Consider the following 5,816-nt stretch of genomic DNA (forward strand, 5'->3'; position numbering starts at 1 on the left):
TGCCCTGAGACCTTTGCTGACTGAGGTTTATTAATTACATTATATGGATGACATTCTTACTGCCCATAAGGATCCTAAGATCTTACAAGCTTTTCAAAAACTCAAAACAAACCTCCAGGCATTAGGTCTTAATATTGCAGTAGATAAAATACGGTTACATGCCCCTTATACTTTTTTGGGCTACTCTATTCAAGATGTCATCTGGCCCATAGCTCCTGTTCTTACCTTACCAGATGAGGTTACCCTTTCAGAGGCACAGACCCTCTGTAGGAACATCAAACATCAATTGGGCTTCTTACCCATGTCCACAGAAGAGCTTACACCACTCTTTGACCTCTTGTGGGGTACTGATATGGTCTCCATTCCATGCAAGTTCTCTCCGGAGGCACAACATGTCACAATGGTCAATTCTCACCTGTCCCAAGCATTTGTAAATGGGATACAGCCAAAGTTTCCCATCCAAGCACTAGTTATTCCTACTAAAAACACCCCTTTGGGAGTGCTCTGGCAGACCCAGGGCCCCCTGATATGGGTCCACTCTTCATGGAGTCAACTTCAGAAGGTCACCCCAGCTATTGAGGCATGGGCTATGCTAGCCCTTAACCTTGTCCACACCTCCTGCCTTCTGTATAGCCGCGAACCCAAATCATTGATTCTTCCCCTTCCACTTCACATGCTCCAGCTATTGTTCCTTAACAACCTTGGCTTCCAAACTCTCCTACTAGTCTCTGAGGGGAAATATGACAATCATTATCCTACACATAAACTCCTTCAAGGAATAAGACAGCTTCCCCTGTCCCTAAATCCTCAGTCATTCCCAAAATGTAACCCTCTTCCTAAGGCTCCTCTAATCTTTACTGATTCTAGTAAACGCAAATTTGGTTATGTAATTTACCAGGAAGGAGAACTCTGCTCACAAAAGCTTTTCCCTTTGCATGGATCTGTGCAGCTCAGAGAGCTCTCAGCCATGTTACAGGTCTTTCAGGGTCTCCCTACAACTCCCTGTAATATTTCTTCTGACAGTGCTTCTGTAGTTCAGACTCTACAACATCTGGCCTTTGCAGCTTTCTGGCCCTGCCAGAGTCCCCTTGATTTGTTGCTCTCCTCATTAGAGCTATTATTCGAGCAGCACTCTCCCCCTTAGTATATTCAGCACTTGTGCTCTCATACCAATCTTCCGTGGCTTCTGGCAGAGGGCAATGCCACCACTGACAAATTGGTCATGAGCACCACTCTGGATTCCACCTTAATTCAACAAGCTAGAGATGTACATGCCTGCTTCCACCTTTCTCCCCAAGCTATACATAGGCTTCTACCCACTCTACCAATTCAGAGCTGCAAGCATTTGGTCCATGCCTGCTCTTCTTTTGCACCTCTTCTACATCTGACCTGCTGGAACTCTCCCAAGAGGCCTTGGTCCCAAAAGATATGGCCAATGGATATCACTCACTTTCCTCCTTATGGAAAGCTCAAGTATATCCATTATATTATTGATACCTACTCTAGTGCCATTTTGCATTAGCTTGTTCTGGTGAGATGACCTCTCATGCCATAAACACGGTAAAATATGGAATGGTCTTATGGGAATTCCTTGGCAAATAAAAACAGATAATGGCCCTTGTTATGTTTCTGCTACCTTTGGCCATTTATGCTCCGAATGGAATATAAAACATATAATGTGCATTCCATACAATACTCAGGGTCACCTAATTATTGAATGTTCCCACCAAACTCTCATTAAACAAATACAGAGAATAGGGGAAGACAATGATAAAGGCCCCCTCTACAAGGACCCCAATTTTGTTATACAACAAGCTCTATTTGTATTAAATTTTCTAAAATTTGACTCTAATGGCCTGCCATTAGAAATAAAGCATTGAGGGGTGTTCACACAGCCCACTCCTGCACCCATGGTGAGATGGAAGGACCCTCTGAGAAGTGAATGGAAAGGTGCACACCTATTATTAACACAAGGGCGAGGCTATGCTTGTGTCTTTCCAGATAATGTTCCAGCCCGGAACATCAGAATTGCCTGCGACGGAAAACCTCTGTCCACAACCACCGACCCCAGAGATGGCAACCCTGACCCTGGAGGAAGCAGCCCAAGTCTCAAACACCAAGGGACCTGCCTGGCATCGCAAGCCACAAAAGCGACAGCCTCCAACAGCACACCCGATTACCTGGGGCAACCTTAAGTATCTCACATCGCAAGCAGAGACTATAGCCAATCAAAACCCTCAAATCAGAGGGAACCCCCGCCTATGTTCCTTATTATGTGTGCCATCATTACTGCTAACTCCTGACTTTTGGATAATTTTGTTAAAACTCGTATTTCTCTGGCTCAGTTAGCTGTTGCCCCGCCTCCAGATCTTGCCAGGCCTCTGCAAACAATGACCCACTGTTCCTTGCCGTTACCAATGTATAATAATAGAGATATGAAAAATAGGCTTGAGCATAGGTGGACCTGAGATAATGGCCTGACTGCTGGAGCCACAGGAAACGCCTTGTAATATATACTCCTGTTTGTAGACTGAGACCAAAGCTTAGAACTTTCCACTCCCTAATCCCCATCGTTACCCCAGATGGGAAGACCCCGATCCATTGGCTTTTATTGAATTCTTAGCCCCTTAAGAGGCCTTTGCGTGGGCCAAAGCTTGATACACTGACTCTCCCTCTGTCAGACCATACCAAGGGACTCACCCTTCGAGGGCTGGTAGTCAATAATAGGTAAGATCTTAAAAGTTGGGACAACCTAAAACAGGCACATTCTGTAATGCTGGATGTCCCTTGAGGTGGGAACAACAACGCTGAGGCAAAGAACCTCGATTCCCACTGTTGGCATGGATTTGGCCCAGCCTGCTTCCGAGAGAGCTCACCATCTTGAAGGATGGGGCCCACAATAAGGGAACAATCCCTTGCCTCCCAAGCCATTCTACCTTGCCTTGATGCACAACAGAAAAATCAACCACATACAGCCCCTGGACTGATATCAGTATGCTACATATTCTGAACTGTGCCTCACTCTTAAAAATGAAAAAATAGGGGGAGATGTTGTGGAAAATCTTGTTACTGATTTTGCCTTTTGCCTTACATACCTATCTTTCTGGCATGCAGTGGCTCCTGTTTCTTATCAGAGAGAAAACTACGTAAGTCACATGGTTTCCAGGCATCCAAAACTTAGAGAAACTGAAACTTATGCTAATAGGGCATCTGGCCTACTAGATTATAATAAGATACTAGTCTGTCATGCTAATAAGGGATCCCATATGCTGTGTTATGATTGGACTATTACCCCTATATAAGACCATACTTTCCTGCAATAAAGCAGATCTGTGTCACTGAACCTGGTCTCCAGCGTCTGAATGTGGCAATGCTGGCACAGACTCCTCACCAGCCCTGGGGTCCGGACCGGACCATGGATTGGAGGAACTGAGAAAGTAGGAGAGCAACCATAGCTGCAGAAGAGCAGCCACAGCTGGCAACCACAAGTAGGTAGATGTTTAGAACTGTCATGTACTTTTTATTATTCCCTCAATCTTTATGAAGTGACCTTCATGATCTCTTCTAATTTTGATTTGAAGTCTACTTTTTTCTCAGATATTCGAAAAATGAGAACTATTTTCCATTTTCTTAGAATACTATTTTCCATCCGTTCACACTAAGCTTGTGTCTATCTTTGATGGTGAGGTGTCAACAAATAGAAGGAACCAGTGTTTTAAGTCTAATGTGATATTTGGTGACTTTTGATTAAGTTATTTAATGTTTCCCTAATCTGAATTTTTTAAGTATTGCTCTAGTATATTTATTTTTTACCTTTTATCATCTTCCATATTTTTATCTTCTTCCTTCTCAAGAATTATTTCTAGTATCTTCTTCAGGTTTAATCTGATTTTATCATACTGTGTTAAACTTTATCCCGAAATTATAACATATAATTTAGCTGGGTGCTATATGCTGTGTTGACATCTGTTGTATTCCTGAATGCAAAATCCATGTCCCTTGACTTTTAAAACTTCTTTCGAAAATTCAGTTGTTATTCTGAACGCCTGACTTTATATGTGACTTGATTGTTCTTACAGTTTTAGATACAATTTCTTTGTTTTGTATATCTAGTGTTTTAACAATAAGATGATATGGAAGTGTTCAATTTGATCTTCTATATGTCACTTGTTCTTGGATGGTGCTCTCATACCCTAGGTTTGAGAAGTTTTCTGATATATTACTATTGAAAACATTTTCTACGCCTTTAGAATGGGTTTTTCTCCTTTTCTATGTCCATAATCTATATTTTCACATTTAGAAATATCATTGTCCTTAACAGTATAAATCAATTCCTTCACCTTATCCTCAGGCTCTGATATTCTGTCTTCATTATCCAATCCATTGATGAGTCTTTCTTCTGTGCTCTATGGATTACTATTTTTTTTAATTTACAACATCATTTCAGTTTGGTTTTTCTTCAGTATTTTTTTTATTTATTAAATTAAATTTTTATGTTCTGCATTGCCTTAATATTTTTATTCAGCTGCTTATGTTCTCTTGGAAATTGTTCCAGAGTCTATAACTTTTTAAATTCTTTAAACATTACTGTCATTATTTTGAATTCTTTGTATGAAGTTTCATCTAAATAACTCTATGTAGGGATTGTTATTCTAGGATATCCCAAGTCTTCTGACCCACCATGCTTAAATGTTTTCTGACATATAGAGTCCGTTCTGACTTCACTAATTTTTGAAATTTATTGCAGCATCAAAAGTTGTGGCCGCCACTAACTGTGGCCTCCCCTCCACTCTTCTGGTGCTGGGTGCTGTCTCTGGCACCTCTCCTCTACTTGGTTGGGTGCCACCTGTGATTGCACAGGCGATGCCTGTAAGCACATGGGCACCGCCTCCTGGGCACTGCCTCTAATTGCATGGGAATCACCACCGATCAACTGGGCGCTGTCTCCTGGGCACCACCCTGATCACACAGGTGCTGCCTTTTGCTCCTTGCTGCAGCTGCAAGATGTGGTTGCTCTTCCACTTGTTGAGGCACTGAGGCAGCTCTTCTGTTCACCCAGTGCTGGGGCCACTCTTCTGCTCGCTGCAGCACTGCCTCCGATCACCACTGCTTCTGTCCAGTCCTGGACCCCAGGGTTGGTGAGGAGACTGTGTCAGTGGAGTTGCATTCAGACACAGGAGACCAGGTTCGTTGGTGCAGATCTGCTTTATTGCAGGAAGGCACAAGCTTCTATAGGGTTTATGATCCAATCACAGCACAGCAAGTAGGATACCTCATTAAGCATAACAGACTTAGTGTCCTATTAGCATAACAGAATTAACGTCCTATCACAGAATAGCAGGTAGGATGTTTCATTAGCATAATGGTTTTCAGATTACAGACCCTGGATTCCTGGAAACCACATGACCCTGACAGTTGCAATATCTAAGGGTTGCAATTTTGAATTCCAAGGGTGGTGATTAGAGAGTGGCAAGATCTAGGCATCAATTTCATGATCTGCCAATGGGAGCAAATATCACAAGGCATTTCTTGTGGTTCCATCAGTCAATCCGTTGCCTCGGGCCTGCTGTATGGCTGTCATTAAGACTTTCACCCTAGGCTCAAGCCCGTCTCCCACATCTCCCCCCTTTTTTTCTTTTAAAAAGCCATATCTCCCCCCTTTTTTTCTTTTAAAAAGCCAATTATAGTTTAGTAAGGGAATTCGAGGGGGTCGGATGTTGAGATGGGACAACAGGCAACTGAACTAGCCTTAACAAAATTAAAAATGCAGGGTCCAAAAATCAGGAGAAGGGTTAAAAAATGCTAGGGGACCAATC

This window comes from Nannospalax galili, unplaced genomic scaffold (assembly GCF_000622305.1).
Source record: "Nannospalax galili isolate Female #2095 unplaced genomic scaffold, S.galili_v1.0 scaffold10, whole genome shotgun sequence".
NCBI classification, from domain to species: Eukaryota; Metazoa; Chordata; class Mammalia; order Rodentia; family Spalacidae; genus Nannospalax; species Nannospalax galili.